The following is a 16,943-nucleotide window of genomic DNA, read 5'->3' as shown; positions in this document are numbered from 1 at the left end:
CTGATCTCAGCTGGGTCCTCTCACATCTATGTTCAGCTGATGGACGCTGCTGACCTAGGCCAAGCTCATCTGATCTCAGCTGGGTCCTCTCACATCTATGTTCAGCTGATGGACGCTGCTGACCTAGGCCAAGCTCATCTGATCTCAGCTGGGTCCTCTCACATCTATGTTCAGCTGATGGACGCTGCTGACCTAGGCCAAGCTCATCTGATGTCAGCTGGGTCCTCTCACATCTATGTTCAGCTGATGGACGCTGCTGACCTAGGCCAAGCTCATCTGATGTCAGCTGGGTCCTCTCACATCTATGTGCAGCTGGTGGGGGCTGCCAGTGTCACATGAGTTCACTTATATGTCTGGCTATTGACATGCTGCTAGTTAGAATGCCAGGCGTGTCTAGGCCATGTGTCTTTCATAGTGATGTCAGGGTTTCAAGAGATAGGTTGGAAGTGAGAGGGTAACAGGCAGGAAGGCCAGGGGTCTCCAAATGGAGGAAATAGCCTGCAAGTGTCAGACATTTTTATCTCTCTTAAGCAGCAGGAAGAAACAAACTAGCAATATTTTTTTTCCTTCTCTATACAAATTTAAAGAAAGGTTTCTCTTAAAATACTGTGTTACCATAATGACACCTGGTTTCACCTGAAGTTAGCTATTCTTGAGCCTAGAGATAACCAATGCCTTTTTCTTATGGAAATGTTTGTCTTAAGCTATGCTAATGTACTACGCCTTTACCCCAAACTCGGTCTCCAAGTCGGTTCCGCCTCTGGGCCCAAAACCTACTTGACAAACCAGTATGTTATACTCAGATATTGTTCCCCTAATCTATGTAAATGAAACTATTTGTATGGTGGTCTGCCCTTCTTTAAGATTCAAGTTAATTATTTTATGGCCCAAGATTATCCCAAAATACATCTTATGGGCGAGGGGCCTGGTGCTATTCTGAATTATAAGACATTCCTTTCTTTCATTAACAGACTGCTAGTGACTATATAACATCCAGCTGAAGACTAGCAAGGGGGTGCTCTTTCTGCCCCCTTCTGATGCCTATGTCAGAAGCTTTCTCTATCTCCTTTATGCTTTAATAAAACTTTATTACACAAAAGCTCTGAGCGATCAAGCCTCGTCTCTGGCCCCGGATTGAATTCTTCTCCTCCGGGGGCCAAGAATCCCGGTGTATTCGCGTGATTCAACAACAACCTTTCAGAAGCATGCAAGATCTCTCGAGACCCAGACTCAGAGCTGACATGCAGTCATGTCTGCAGCATTTTTCTGGCCCTAAGTCACAAGCCCAGCTTAGACTGATGAATATGGCCAGCAACACTACCTTCGGATGGAAGGAGCAGCAAAGGCTCTGCAAATGTACAGAAGGGTTGGAGAATTGTGGTCATTTTTTCAGTTATTCTATCACAACCCATTTGTTCCTTATCACAAACCTTTTATCCATTCTCCTAACAAATATTTATTGACCCCTTTGTTATGTGCCAGACTCTGATCTAGGTGCTGAGGACACAAGTCATGAACAAAAGAAAATCTTTTTCGCATGAACTGTAATTTCCATGGAAGTTGACGCAAACAGTAAGCAAGTGAATCAATACATATATAAGATACTTTTAGATGGTGTTAAATGCTGTAAGGTAAATACAACAGAGGAAATTTTTGATAAGACAGTTAAGGAAGACCCCTCTGAGGAGGTGACATTTGACCCAAGACTTGAATGATGAGAGGAAACCAATCCATCTGGGACTAGGAGCAAAATGTTCTAGCAGGAGGAAGAGCAGATACAAAGTTCCCAAGTCATGTCTGGAGGACTATAAAGAAGGCCAGTGTGAGAGTATAATAAGCAAGAGGAAGAAAGATGCTAGAAATGGACTTCCCTGGTTGTCCAGTGGTTAAGAATCCACCATTCAATGCAGAGGATGCGAGTTTGATCCCTGGTCTGGAAACTAAGATCTCATATGCTGCATACTGCAACTAATACCTTACACAGATAAATAAATAATTTTTTAAAAAAAAAGATGCCAGATGAAGACCAAGAGGTAAGTCAATTCTTGGAGAGAGGTACAATTACTCTTAAGGAAAACAAAACTCAAAAATATCATGAAATAGCTAGAGAGTGGTAGAACCAGGATTTGGACCTGCAATCATCTGAATTCAAAGTCCACACTCTCTCTAATGTCCATTTCTGTCCACTGAGCTAAGTGCCAAGTGGGGACTTTTTCATGTAGGTGAACAAGACCTTAACCATCAGAAAGTCTAATGCAAGACATGATAGCCAGGGACTTCTCTGGTGGTCCAGTAGTTAAGATGCCTCTCTTCCTCTTCATGGGGTGCAGGTTCAATTCCTGGTCAGAGAACTAAGATCCCACATGATGCACAGCATGGCCAAAGACACAATGACCACGGCTGGACCTTAACTGATTCTGCCTCATGTCATTCCTTCAGTACCTACCAGATAAGCCCCCACACCCCAGATCCTCATGACAAGTTGACCAGCAGCAGCAGCAGCATCCCCAGCCCTCCATCTAGGGGTAACCACTTCTCCCTTTTTGCCTCCTTTTTGCCAAGTGGTTTCATTCTTCCCCTTATCTTGGGTCTTTCTTGAGGAGTATGTCCCTGCCTTCTAACCATACTCCACCAGGGATCTGTAGGGCCTTTGTGTAGAAGCACCACCCACAGCTGGGAAGGAAAGACAAGATGCACAGACATCTGCTGATAAACCCCGTACAAGATCAAAGACGTCAAGAATTTGATTGTCTTACTTGTTGGTCAAATCCAGGCAAGAGCCTGCATCGTTTAAAATAGGACATTCGTTTATGCCAAATATTTTAATGGAGCCCCTCCCACATGTTAGGGACTGGTCCAGACGCTGGGGGTTGAACAATAGGCTTGGCCCACATACTTTGCAGGGATAACCGATGATGAACTAATAAAAGGCACAACATGTGGTGATAGACGCCCTGCAGAAAATGAAGCCAGGCAAAGAGGAAAGGATGACGGGAGGGATGAACAGGTGATGGGGAACACTGTGCAGATAATATGCTATTTGAGTAGAAACCTGCCAATGAGGAAGAGATCCCGGCGGTTAATTAATTCCAGATAAGAGGAGTGTTCTTCGAAACTTCTAGAGCCCTATGGAGACCAGTGTGGCTGAAACAGAGTGAGAGAGTGGGGCAGTGGCCAGAAATGAGTCTGGAGAGGTCATGGGGGCCAGATCTCAAGGAGCCTGGCAGGGCACTGAAAGACCTTTGGCTTTCACTCGGGGTTAAATGGGAGCTCCTGGAAGGTTCTGAGCAGAAGAGGGACATAATAGAACTCATGTTTTCAAATAAAACATGATAAAATAGACAACTAATAAGAACCCACTGTATAGCACAGGAATCCCTACTCAGTACCCTGTAATGACCTATATGGAAATAGAATCTTAAAAAAGAGAGTATGTATGTATATGTAAAATTGATTCACTTTGCTATGCAGCAGAAACTAACACAACATTGTAAACCAACTACACTCCAACAGAAATTAATTAAAAAAAAAAAAAAGCATCTCACTGGCTGCTGCACCAAGCAGAGACTACGAGGGTAGAGATGGGAGAAGCGGACAGACTTTCGAGGAACCTGCTGCATTTGCTCAGGTGAGAGGCAATGGCGGTTCTGATTTCGGGGTACAGGTGAGAAGTGATATTTGAGCGAGCGAGACAGGTTAATCAATACATAACTGCCCACTGAAGAATCTAATTAAAATACAAAGAAGTATAGGATGCTGTAAGAATGTATAACAGGAGACTTCCAGCCAGTGGTTAAGACTCCACATTCCAAAGCAGAGGCCACCGGTTCCATTCCTGGTTGGAGAACTAAGGTCCCAGGTGCCATGTAACACTGCCAAAACATTTCTTTCTTTTTTTTTTTTTATTGGTGGAAAATTGCTTTACAATGTTGTGTTGATTTCTGCTGCACAAAAACACGAATCAGTCATTAAGAAAAGAAATAAAAATCAAATAAGGAGATAAAACATTAAAAAAATGTATTACAAGGAGATTGGTAGTCTGTTTCTTTGCGGGTGGAAGGGAGCTGATATCGGGCAAAGGCTTCTCTGAAGGTGTGGCAGATGGGCTTCAAACTGATGGGCTCAGATTAGCTCAATGAGGAGGAGAAGGTGGGCATCCCAAGCAGAAAACGAGCATGAGCAAAGGTCCTGGGGCAGGAATGTGACAGACAAGTGTGGCATTGGATGCTCAGAAGAACACATTCTCCCTTTGTGATGTCTGCCCTGTTTAGTGGCCTCTGAAATAATTAATGATTCAGACACTTCACAGTAAGAGGCCCACACTGGCTCCACAGGCTATTACCACTACTTTTTTTCACTTCTCTGAAGGCAGTTTAGGAAGACCCAGATCTTCCCACCTAGTAAGTGAATAATGAGGCTGGAGGAAACTGGCTAGGTTTGAACAAGATGAATAATGATGGTGTGACTCTGACCTGTCCAGAGTTGAGTGCCCCTTGTGGGGAAGGACCTGGGAAACGCTTCTTTGTCCCAAATCCCTGCCCCAGGAGGCAACTGTGCTGTTTTCCTGAACTAAGCAGGTGTGGGGGAGATGGCAGGATGGCCCCTCCAAGGGGCGGGGGTGGGGACTCAAGATTAAGCACATAAGCTGGCCTTTTAAAAGCTTAGCGAGCCTTTCCAATTGGATCTCAAATGGACCACACTTGAGAAATTAAATAAACAGCATTTGTCAAGGGCTTTTGTGGGCTCCCAGCTGTATTTATTTATAGGTTAGTCTGTTATTTATGGGCGCTCGCGCTCCGTATAAAAGCTTTGTCGGAGAGAAGTGGTAGGGAGGAGACCGAGTGCTTTAATGCTTACTGGGACACTTAAGTATTCGCTCCAAGGAGCTCAAACAATGAACAGTTGCTGCTTTTGCCCCACGGAAGCTGGGTGTTAGAACACAGCGGGACGGCATTCTTGGAAACGCTGGAAGATTGGGTACCCCACTCTCAAGAGTCAGGGGTTCCCTCGGAGACCTTGGAGAGCCCAGTTCCCAGCAAAAAGCTGAAAACCTGAGATCAGCCACGTCTTTGATTCATTGCGACTTTGGGCTCATAGCTGAGAAGGCCCACTAGTTATGCCCTGAGAAAAATACCAGCAACTCCCTGAACTGTCTATTGAGTGAGGGCTCAATAGATGCTGAATGAATAATGAATGACTGTCTGCTGTCCCCATAGTTAGGGAACTGAAAGATTAGAGGGACCTCAACATGTCATGGGTTATGCAGTATCTTGGGGGGAAAAATGGCCATTTATATCCAGAAACTTAAAATGTCCATAACTTGAACTCAGTAGGTTTCTTCTAAATATTCATCCAAAGAAGAATTCCAAGCGTTAAGAAAAGGGGATAGGGCAGGGGAGGAGAGAAGAGGGAAAAAAAACTTCATGCCAAAAAACATGTTCATGGACACAGAGGGGGAAAGGGATGGTGGGACGAACTGGGAGCGTAGCACTGACATATATACTCTACCATGTGTAAAACGGACAGCTAGTGGGATGCTGCTGTGTAACACAGGGAGCTCAGCTCAGTGCACTGTGCTGACTTAGAAGGGCGGGATGGCAGGGGAGTTCAGGAGGGAGGGGACACATGTACACAATAGTCGATTCGCTTTGTAGTACAGCAGAAACTAACACAAGTACGCAAAGCAATTATACTCCAGTGGAAAAAGAAGTGATGCTCATTGCCACGTTCTTTGTGATAGTGAAGTATTTCACTATTTATATTGATGTTATTTAGTTGATAAGCCATGTCCAACTCTTTTGTGACCCCATGGACTGTAACCTGCCAGGCTCCTCTATCCATGGAATCCTCCGGGCAAGAATACTGGAATGGGTTGCATTTCCTTCTCCAGGGGATCTTCCCGACCCAGGGATGGAATACACTTCTCCTGCATTGGCAAGAGGGTTCTTTACCATTGATCCACCAGGGAAGCCTCATTTATATTGATACTGATATAGAAACACAGAATAGCAACACTACAGGAGAGGTTAACTCTAGTGCATCCCTACTTTGACCGGTTACTAAAAACTTGCTCATAGAAACATTTACTTGCTCATTTACAGTAATATAGATATGTTTATGACAAAATAGGAAAGCCACAATTTTACCATTACAGTGTTATTAAAATTAGGTGATTCTTTTAAGTATTAGACAAAAAGCCTAAAATGAAAATACTAAAATTTAAGCACAGTTATGTTTGAATAGGAGAACTTTGAGCCATTTTTTAAATGTCTTCTATTTTTCTCAATTCCCAATGTTTTAAAAAAATATGAATCCATTTGATGAATAAAAATAATAGTCAATGCATCATTTAATAAATAAAAAGTATTCTCTTACTGCCAGGAAACTTTTGAAGGCATCCAAGGAAAGATAACCCACAGGTACTGAGTGGAGTATCAGTACTATTTTAAAAAGTATTAAAATATTACATATGTTTATAATCGTTTTATCATCATGGAAGCGAAAGAAATGCCCTCCCAAAGGTAAAACAGCAGGATCACTAATTCACCATATTGGCTTCTTTTCAACACAATAGAGACAAATATCTGCTCTCTTTCTATGTGTTTCTCTTCTCCTTGCTCTTGTATATGTCACCCTCCCGGCCACACAGAATCTTCACACCCACACCTGCTATTATTTCTTCTGGAAATCGCGGTCTTTCTTTGTGCATCTGCCGCTTTCCTTGTGACCAAGTCCCTATAACCTTTCCTTGTGAGCATCAGCCACCCACACCCTTAGTCCTTTCTGTATGAACTCAGATAGAATAACCGGGGGATGTAGGTACCACTAACTCAGAAGCACATGGGCCTGGATTCAAAACCCATCTCTGCCACTTCCTAGATGTGCAACCTTGGGCAAGTCCTTTAATTCCTCTGTGCTAACAGTTTCCAAACTTAATAACAGACAAAAGATGATAAATCATAATAACAAAATAGGGACTTTCCTGGTGGTCCAGTGGTTAAGGATCTGCCTGCCAATGCAGGGGACGCAGGTTCGAACGCTAATCCAGGAAGATTCCACACACCGCAGAGCCACTAAGCCTGTGCCCCACAAGTACTGAGCCTGTGCTCTAGAACCTCACAACTACTGAAGCCCACGTGCCCGAGAGCCCGTGCTTCACAACCAGAGGGGCCACTGCGACAAGAAGCCCACGCACCTCAACTAGAGAGTAGCCCCGGGCTTCCCGCAGCTAGAGAAAGTCCACGCACAGCCAAGAAGACCAGTGCAGCCAAAAATAGACAAACAAACAAATAAATTTAAAATAATAACAACAAATTAAGAGTGTTCAAGGTAATGATTAACGTATACTGAGCCCCTCAAGTGTGCCGGGCATTGTGCTGAGTGCATTACACTCATGAAGTCATTGAAACCTCAAGACAATCCAACAGAGCAGGTGCTATTCTCCCCAAATCTACTGCATTTCACAGATGAGAAGGAACACCTGTACGTCACAGTGACCTTGGGTGGGATGCTGACTTTGCAGCTGGAACCTGGTCTTATTTCATCCAACTCTTCCCAACTGGTCCATTACTATACCCTTTTTCTGATAAGAACACTGAGGCTCAGAAGAGTAAAGGGTTGGATCAAGCTCACCCAGCTCACAGGTAGAGGCAAGACTCTCACTTAGCCCCCTCTCCCCACCACCCAAACTCAAAGTTATACAGGCACTTAGTAGACCCCTGATAACGGGTGACATCTCTCCTTACAACCAGGGAGCACTGTCTGATACATCACCTGGCCGCTTATTACTGTTACATATAGGCATTCTCAACTGCCTCCAAGGAAGAGAAAGTCCCCTTAAGGGTACAGAGAATGACCTCCTAGAGAAAGAAGCAAAGTGTCTGCAGCTCTCATCATGATGACCCAGCCCTTCCCAGACCTGGGTGACCCCAGCTCTTGAAAATCACCCCACCACCAAGCCAGGGGTCTGGTGATAGGGAAAAGCTTTGAAGCAGAGCAAGCTCAAGGGATAGGGACCCTGCTTTTTCTTCTGCCACATCTCTAAAATAAAGGCTATTGTCTGACCCGATGCGGTCAACACAGTTCTGCCCTTGGTGGGAGAGCATAAAATAGAATCCCCAAGGTGGCAGAGAAAAGTTGGTACCCCAAATCGTATCTGAGGTGAAAAGGGTGCTTTTTTAATCTAGAACAAACAAAACATCATTCTTGTCCTTCCAGGCTTCAGTGAAGAAGAAAGTGTTGGGTATGAGGGGTGTGAGGTATAAGGGGTGTGAGGTGTGATCCTGGAAAATGGATTCCCCTGGGCGTCTGCCTGTCTCATCTAGACTCTGCAGCTGATAAAGGACAGAAGATGTTCTTATAGTCAGAGCAGAATCCTAGCAACCCGGTCCATTTCGGGAGAAAAGGAAAGTGGGGAGCCGGAGACACATCTGTGAGTCATTTGAGCTGAAATGAACACATTCTGCTGGGCATGGAGAGGGGAGGAGGGGCTGGGGCAGTTGGTTCCCATTAAGCTTGGTCGCTTGAGAATTCCTGGCGTGTGGATAGACGCTGGCCCCAGCTCCGTCCAGGAGGCCAGAGCTCTGGAGCCCCTGACGCAGCCTGAGAACTTCCCTCCTCCTCCGGCCACTGACACAGGGGACCCCTGTGTCTCCGGAGAGAGAAGTAGCCAGGAGGCCTCTGGAAGCCAAGCCCTCCATCCGCCCCATTCTCCAAGGCCCCTAATTAGGTATTTACATGACAGACCAATTATGGTCCTGAAAGAGTGGTTATAGGCCAGCGGGTAATTAGTGACATTTTTAAAATACATTTTCAACCACACAAAACCATGTTTACATAATGTTAAGGAACTGGCTGGAGACCACAGAAGCGAAAAGAACTTTGCAAAGGCAGAAAAAGTCTCCCCTGGAACACAAAGAGCAGTTGTGTGCTCTCTGATGCCCAGCCTTGGGTGCAGGTTGATGGTCAGCTTTTCTGACTCCTGGAATCGGAGCTCCTACTACGTACCAGCCACTGCCGCCAGAGTTGGGGATACGAGATAGACCTCAAATCAGTTTCCTGACCTGAGGAACTCAGCATTTTCCACCCCATCATGGCAGTTTTTGCCTAGCTATCTTCATTCATGCTTCCCAAGTGGCTCGGTGGTAAAGAATCCACCTGCCAAAGCTGGAGACGCAGATTCGATCCCTGGGTTGGCAAGATCCCCTGGAGGAGGGTATGGCAAACCACTCCAGTATTCTTGCCTGGAGAACTCCATGGACAGAGGAGAATGGCGGGCTGTAGTCTATGGGGTCATAACAGAGTCAGACACAACTTAGCAATGAAACAACAACCATGTGACCACATGAAGTCGCTCAGTCGTGTCAGACTCTTTGCGACCCCATGGACTGTAACCTACCAGGCTCCTCTGTCCATGGGATTTTACAGACAAGAGTACTGGAGCGGGTTGCCATTTCCTTCTCCAGGGGATCTTCCGAACCCAGGTCTCCCACATTGCAGGTAGACGCTTTACCATCTGCGCCATCAGGGAAGCCCAAACAACAATAAACTTCATTCATGCAGACACTTAGTCATTCATCTGACACACACTGGAAGGGCACTTCCTATGTGAAAATAGAGAAGACACCTTCTGGGAAGTTTGAAGTTCTCGATTATCCTGGGCTTCTTTTTGTTGTGAGCATCACCCTGTAGTCATGTGTACATTCAGGGAATGTACTGTTACTGGAGGCTGAGGAGACTAGATCCAGATCTTGAGCTTTCCCCAAGTTCACAGTTTTTGGGTGGCTTTGGGGGTCTTATGATCTTCAGTGCATTCAGGCATTCATTCATTCATTTGTTCGTAAACATGCTGAGCTGCTACGCTGTACCAGATGCAGGGTGAAGTACCGCAGACTCAGAAATAAACACATAAGTGGTGGTCTCTGCCCTGAGCCCAGAGAAAGATGTGTGTATCTGTGATGTCCGCAGAGTTGGTGAGTTCCATGGTTGGGGAGCCCCCCACCCCAGAAGGAATTCAGCTCTGCTTGGGAGGCAGCCCTGAGTAGGGCTAAGTCTCAAAGAGCGACTAGTAAGTGGCCAAGTATACAGCAAGGAAGGGTGACAGAGGCCCTGGGTAAAGAATGAGCAAGGGCACAGAGGCAAGAAAGGGCAAGGTGCATGGAGAGACTGGGAAGTTTAGCAAGAAATGATTTATTTGGATTTATTTCTACATCTGTGACTCTATTTCTATTTTATAGATAAGTTCAGTTGTACCATTTTTTATGATTCCACATATAAGTGATATCATACGATGTTTGTCTTTCTTTGTCTGACAGACTGGGAGAATGGGATTGACAAATACACACTACCATACATAAAATAGATAACTCAAAGAACCTACTGTATAGCAAAGAGAACTCTTCTCAGTATTCTGTAATGGCTTATATAGTAGCATTAGTTGCTCAGCCATGTCTGACTCTTTGCGACACCATGGACTGTAGCCCGCCAGGCTCCTTTGTCCATGGGATTCTCCAGGCAAGAACACTGGAGCGGGTTGCCATTCTCTTCTCCAGGGGATCTTCCTGACCCAAGGATCAAACCCTGGTCTCCTGCATTGCAAGCAGATTCTTTGCCGTCTGATCTACAGAGAAGCCCTATATGGAAAAGAATCTTTAAAAAGAGTGGATATATGTACATGTATAATGGACACACTTTGCTATACTGCAGAAACTAATGCAACATTGTAAATCAACTATACTCTAATAAAAATTTTTTTTAAAAAAATAGAAATGATCTGGAAAGGTGAGCAGAGGTCAAATCATCAAGGGGTGACTATACAGCATCTGTGTCCTCCTAGGGGTGGGAAGGGCTCGAGTTCTAGGTCATGAAGTGACACAAAATGAGAGCAAAGTCAACTCAAACTCTCCAAATGGGATGAGGGTGGCATAGGGCATCACCAAGAAAGATGAAAAAGTCACTGGTCACAACTCAGACAAGAGAGGGTCTGGGCAAGATGGTCTGGGCAAATGTTGACCAGAGATGGTCGTACAGTAAATTTAAACAAAACTCCATGAGGGGCAAGATCTGGAACTGGGGGCTCAAATCTCTGCTCTGCCATTTAATAAACCCCAGGGCCTTGAGCAAACCACTGATTGCTTTAGCCCTAGATTTTCTCATCTGTAAAATGGAGGGGGGCTCACGCCCTACTCCCTAGACCTGTAAATATGATAGTGATAATGATACTACTCTATTCATGTGTGTAATTTTGTTAATATTAGCTATGATCAATAATACTTTTCAACTCTGTTTGTCTAGGTACTAGTCTAAGTTTTTACATATATTATTACTCATTTAATCAACTTTGCTGACAAAGGTCCGTATAGTCAAAGCTATGGTTTTTACAGTAGTCACGTACAAATGTGAGAGCTGGACCATAAAGAAGGCTGAGTGCCAAAGAATTAATGCTTTCTGATTGTGGTGCTGGAGAAGACTCTTGAGAGTCCCTTGGACAGCAAGGAGATGAAACCAGTTTCATCCTAAAGGATATCAACCCTGAATATTCACTGGAAGGACTGATGCTGAAGCTGCAATAATTCGGCTACCTGATGCAAAGAGTCAACTCATTGGAAAAAACTCTAATTCTGGGAAAGATTGAGGGCAGGAGAAAGGAGTGACAGAGGATGAGATGGTTGGATGGCATAACCGACTCAATGGGCATAAGTTTGAGCAAATTCTGGGAGATAGCGAAGGACAGGAAAGCCTGGCGCACTGCAGTTAGGGGCTCGCGAAGAGTCGGTCTTGACTTAGCATTTGAACAACAGCAATCTTTATATAACCTCTATAAGGTGTTATTCACTCCTTAACCTCATTTTATAGATGGGAAAAGTGAGGCCCAGAGAAGGTAAGTAACTTGCCTATGATACAGATTTTTTATCATTTCATTTAACCTTATTTTTAAACTGAAATATAGTTGATTTACAATGTTGTGTTAGTTTCAGGGGTACAGCAAAATTATTGTTGTGTGTGTGTGTGTGTGTGTTAGTCACTCAGTCTTGTCTGACTCTTTGCAACCCCATGGACTGTAGCTCGCCAGGTTCATCTGTACATCAAATTCTGCAGGCAAGAATACTGGAGTGGTTTGCCAGTCCCTTCTCCAGAGAATCTTGAAGTTCTAGTTCAAATATAGGTCCAGTTTTCCTACAGGAAAGCTCCCAGCACCCCCAGGTCCCTCCTCAGAACAGTCACAGCACTTAGTCTGTAAACCACACCTCAAATATTCCACACCACCTACGTCTGCTTTCTGGTGGTTATCTTATGTGCTCATATTTTACTTCCTTGCTTTGATTATATCTTCCCAATTCTTACAGGGAGTAAACCCTTCTTACTTATTGCACTCAGTTAATGAGTAGTTCCTGTATGTCCCGTATCTTTTGGGTCACTATAAATCAGCTTTGTGAACAAGATATGCAAAGTGCTGGCTCTCAGTAAAGGGACCACATCATAAACAAGTGAACAAATAAGAAAAGTTCACATAGTGAACAGGCCTAAAAAGGAGATGAGAGACTTCCCTGGTGGTCCAGTGGTTAAGACTTTGCCTTCCAAAGCAGGGGCTGCAGGTACAATCCTTGATCAGGGAGTTAAGATCCCACACGCTTTACAGCCAATAACACCAAACATTTTTTCAAAAAAGAAGATGCTTTATTGTAACAAATTCAATAAAGTCTTTAAAATTGGTCCATATCAAAAAATCTTTTTAAAAAATTAAAAAGAAAGATGAATTGATTAACATAGTAGAGTGAATGGGATGAGGGGGAATCCTTAAATAAGGTGCTCAAGGAAGCCTCTCTGAGGAGGTGGAATAGGGGCTAAAGCCTTAAACAATGAAAAGAATCAGCCATGAAAGGAACTTGAGAAAGGAAGTCCCAGGCAGAGGGAACCGCAGAGGCAAAGGCCCTGAGGTAGGAACAGATACAGCTCTTAAAGAAAAAGGAGGAGAGCAGATATGACTGCAGCATGGTAAGCCCAAGGAGGTAAAGTGGGAGACAGTCAGAGAGCTAGATGCAGACCACAGCACGAAGGCCCTGAACTGACCCTAAATTGTTTTGGGCCAACAGATCATTCCCCCCTGAGGAGCCCATGAACTGAGCTGCAGACAATTAACTTCAGGAGCAAGTTGGTCCTATCTCTGTGAGCATCACCCACCCCTTCCCATCCTGTATCAATTAGACCATTGGTTCCATCGCTCCCGACTTCAAAGGGGGGAAAATGGTGGAGAATTTACAAAGACAATAAACCGAGTCCGCGGCAGGCTGCAAGCCTATAAAATTTTACCGACCCCTCAACTGCCTAGAAAGCATCACTCCCTGCCTCACCACCAAAGCACTGCCTTTATCCACAGCCAGCACAAAAAAAAAAAAAAAAAAAAGTTATAGAATCACATGCCATCTGGGGAATAAGATTTACTTCAATGAACCAATCTAATTTGGAATGAGCGAGGCTATTACCGGGGATGCCGGATTACAATGACAAGTTGCAAATTCAGCAGCACTCAAGCAGAACTTGATCACTGCTTCACTGTGTGACCCAGGGTAAGTCACTGTCCTCTCCAGTCTCAGCTTTCCCCCGTGTGAAAGGATGGGTTTAGGTCATCTAGAAGGACCTCTCTGTTCTACTTATCTAGAAGTAGGTAAGTACTTCTCAGGGCTTTCCTAGTGGCTCAGTGGTAAAGAACCCACCTGCCAATGCAGGAGACATGGGTTTGATACCTGGCTTGGGAAGATCCCCTGGAGAAGGAAATGGCAACCCACTCTAGTCTTTGCCTGGGAAATCCCATGGACAGAAGAGCCTGGCGGGCTACAGTCCCTGGGGTCTCAAAAGAGTCAGACGTGATTTAGCGACTAAACGGCAACAGCAACCAAGTACTTCTCAAGAATTCCTTGAGACCTCACTGTGTAAAATTGGTCCTTGGCAAATAAGCATATGGAGGAACAACATGGTCACACACTGCAGGGGGTCTTATGAATTAACACAGTTGGGCACCAATGCATCAAGAACCCTTACAAAGTACACACACTTGGATTTCAGAAACGATCACATCAGATTACAGAGAGGTACACCAATGGTCCTCAACTGGGAGTGCTTTTGTTCCTCCTACCCAAGGGATACTTGGCAATGTGGAGATATGTTTGGTTGTCACAACTGCGGGTTGGGGACTCTACTGGCATCCAGTGTGTAGAAGCCATGGATGCTGATGAATATGCTACAATGCTCAGGCCCATACCGCCACCCCTGAGCCCCCACGACAAAGAATTATCCAGCCCCAAATGCTAAGACTGCTGATGTTGAGAAACTCTGATTTAGATAAAAGGATATCCATTCCGTTTTGTTTCTGGAGATGTAAAATCAAATCAAAACCAATGAAAACTACTTAATTGCCAAAAGGGGGAATGAGTTAAGTAAGGTGGGTTAAACCCACACCAAAGGATTCAGTGCAGTCATTAAAAGGTGAGTATTATTAGGGTCAAGAGGCTGGAGATAGACAGCTGCCTGTGTTCTAATCTCACCTCTACCACTTATTATATGAGTGACCTTGGGTGAGTCTCTTTACCTTCTTTTTTTCTTTTTTGGCCATACCGTACAGCCTTGACTGCTGGACCTCGAAGGAATTCAAATCCCCTTCCTTTACCTTCTTGAGTCTCAGCTTACTTGTCTGAAAATGGCAATGGTATTCATTACTCCTAAACATCGCATGAGGAGGGTCTGAGCACCCCACATTCAGTGAATTCCTGGCTCTCATATGCATTTGAGTTTGCAACCCCAGAAAAATAAACAGAAAAGAGCATTCTTGGTAAGATCAGCTGGCAGCCAGCCGAGCATCCCTTTAGACTCTGTCCCTGACATTTAACTACATTCCATGGGCAGGGCTGCATTTAGGAATTTGATTTCACATTTCTTTCTCTTTTTTGGCCACACCAGAAAGCATGTGGGATCTTAGTTCCCCAACAAGGAATCGAATTCACGCCCTCTGTCGTGGAAGCTCAGAGTCTTAACCACTGGATCACAGGTAAGTTCCAATTTCACATTTTCTTAGAGATGCTCTGTGTTGAGTGTCTTCTATGCATTACCTCATTTCAGCATCACAGCAATAGCTTCAAACATGATCCCTATCTGACAGAAAAAAAAATTGAGGCTCATGAGGCCAGGAACTTACCCAAGACCACTTGATGAGGAAGTAGTACAGATTCAGCACATTAAACAGAAACACCACTTTGCTGACAAAGGTCCATCTAGTCAAAGCTATGGTATTTCCAGTAGTCATGTATGGATGTGAGAGCTGGACCATAAAGAAAGCTGAACACTGAAGAATTGATGCTTTTGAACTGTGGTGTTGGAGAAGACTCTTGAGAGTCCCATGATGCTGGAGAAGACTCCTGAGAGTCCCTTGGACAGCAAGGAGATCAAACCAGCTAATCCTAGAGGAAATCAACCCTGAATATTCATTGGAAGGACTGATGCTGAAGCTGAAGCTCCAATACCATGGCCACTTGATTCGAAGAGCCAACTCATTGGAAAAGACCCCAATGCTGGGAAAGATTGAAGGCAGGAGGGGAAGATGATGACAGAGGATGAGACAGACAGAATCACCGACTCAATGGACACGAGTTTGAGCAAACTCCGGGAGTTAGTAAAGGACAGGAAGCCTGGCATGCTGCTATCCATGGGGTCGCAAAGAGTCAGACATGACTAAAGGATTGAACAACAACACAGATGATGACATCTGCCTGATGTCAAAGCCCAGGTTCTCAGTCTGACTTTGGATGGCATTCTTGAAAGGCCTTCAATTCAGTTCAGTTCAGTTGCTCAGCCATGTCCGACTCTTTGCGACCCCATGGACTGTAGCACACCAGGCTTCCCTGTCCATCAACAACTCCTGGAGCTTGCTCAAACTCATGTCCATCATCAAGTCAGTGATACAATCCAATCATCTCATCCTCTGTAGCCCCCTTAGCCTCCTGCCTTCAATCTTGCCCAGCATCAGGGTCTTTTCAAATGAGTCAGTTCTTCGCATCAGGTGGCAAAGGTATTGGAGTTTCAGCTTCACCATCAGTCCTTCCAATGGACATTCAGGACTGATTTCCTTTAGGGTGGATTGATTTGATCTCCTTGCAGTCCAAGGGACTCTCAAGAGTCTTCTCCAACACCACAGTTCAAAAGCATCAATTCTTCAGTGCCCAGTTTTCTTTATGGTCCAACGTTCACATCTATACATGACTACTGGAAAAACCATAGCTTTAACTAGACGGACCTTTTTTGGTGAAGTAATGTCTCTGCTTTTTAATATGCTGCCTAGGTTGGTCATAGCTTTTCTTCCAAGGAGCAGGCATCTTTTAATTTCCTGGCTGCAGTCACTCTCATCATCATGAAAGGCTTTAGATGACACAAACTTAAATAGGTGTTATTTATCAGAGTTTACCAAGTCACATGGACACAGAGGGCCCAGCTTGTCTCAGTCTTCTTGGAATTCTCCCAGTTTGTGGACTGGGAGTCATGCATTCTGGAAAGCTGCTCAGTCCTAGGCAAACCAGGATGGTTGTGCACCCTCCTTGGGGTCAAGGCTGTGTCTCTGCTTCCCTCCAGGCAGCCATGCCAGGGAGGGAGAGCCAAAGCCTGTGAAAATTCATTCCTCTGAAATAATGCCATTTGCAGCAACATGGATGGACCTAGAGAGTGACACAGTGACTGAAGTGAAAGAGAGAAGGAGAAATATCATACGACAACCCTTACATGTGGAATCAGAAAGAAATGATACACATGAACTTGCAAACAGAAAAAGACTCACAGACTTAGAGAATGAGCTTATGGATGCCGGGAGAAAGGGACAGTTAGGGAGTTTAGGAGGGACATGTACACACTGCTATATTTAAAATGATACCATGTTCATGGATTGGAAGAATCAATATAGTGAA

The sequence above is a fragment of the Bubalus kerabau genome, chromosome 16, assembly GCF_029407905.1.
Source record: "Bubalus kerabau isolate K-KA32 ecotype Philippines breed swamp buffalo chromosome 16, PCC_UOA_SB_1v2, whole genome shotgun sequence".
In the NCBI taxonomy this organism is placed as follows: Eukaryota; Metazoa; Chordata; class Mammalia; order Artiodactyla; family Bovidae; genus Bubalus; species Bubalus kerabau.
The sequence above is the reverse complement of the archived record's forward strand: the minus strand, read 5'-3'. Positions refer to the sequence as shown.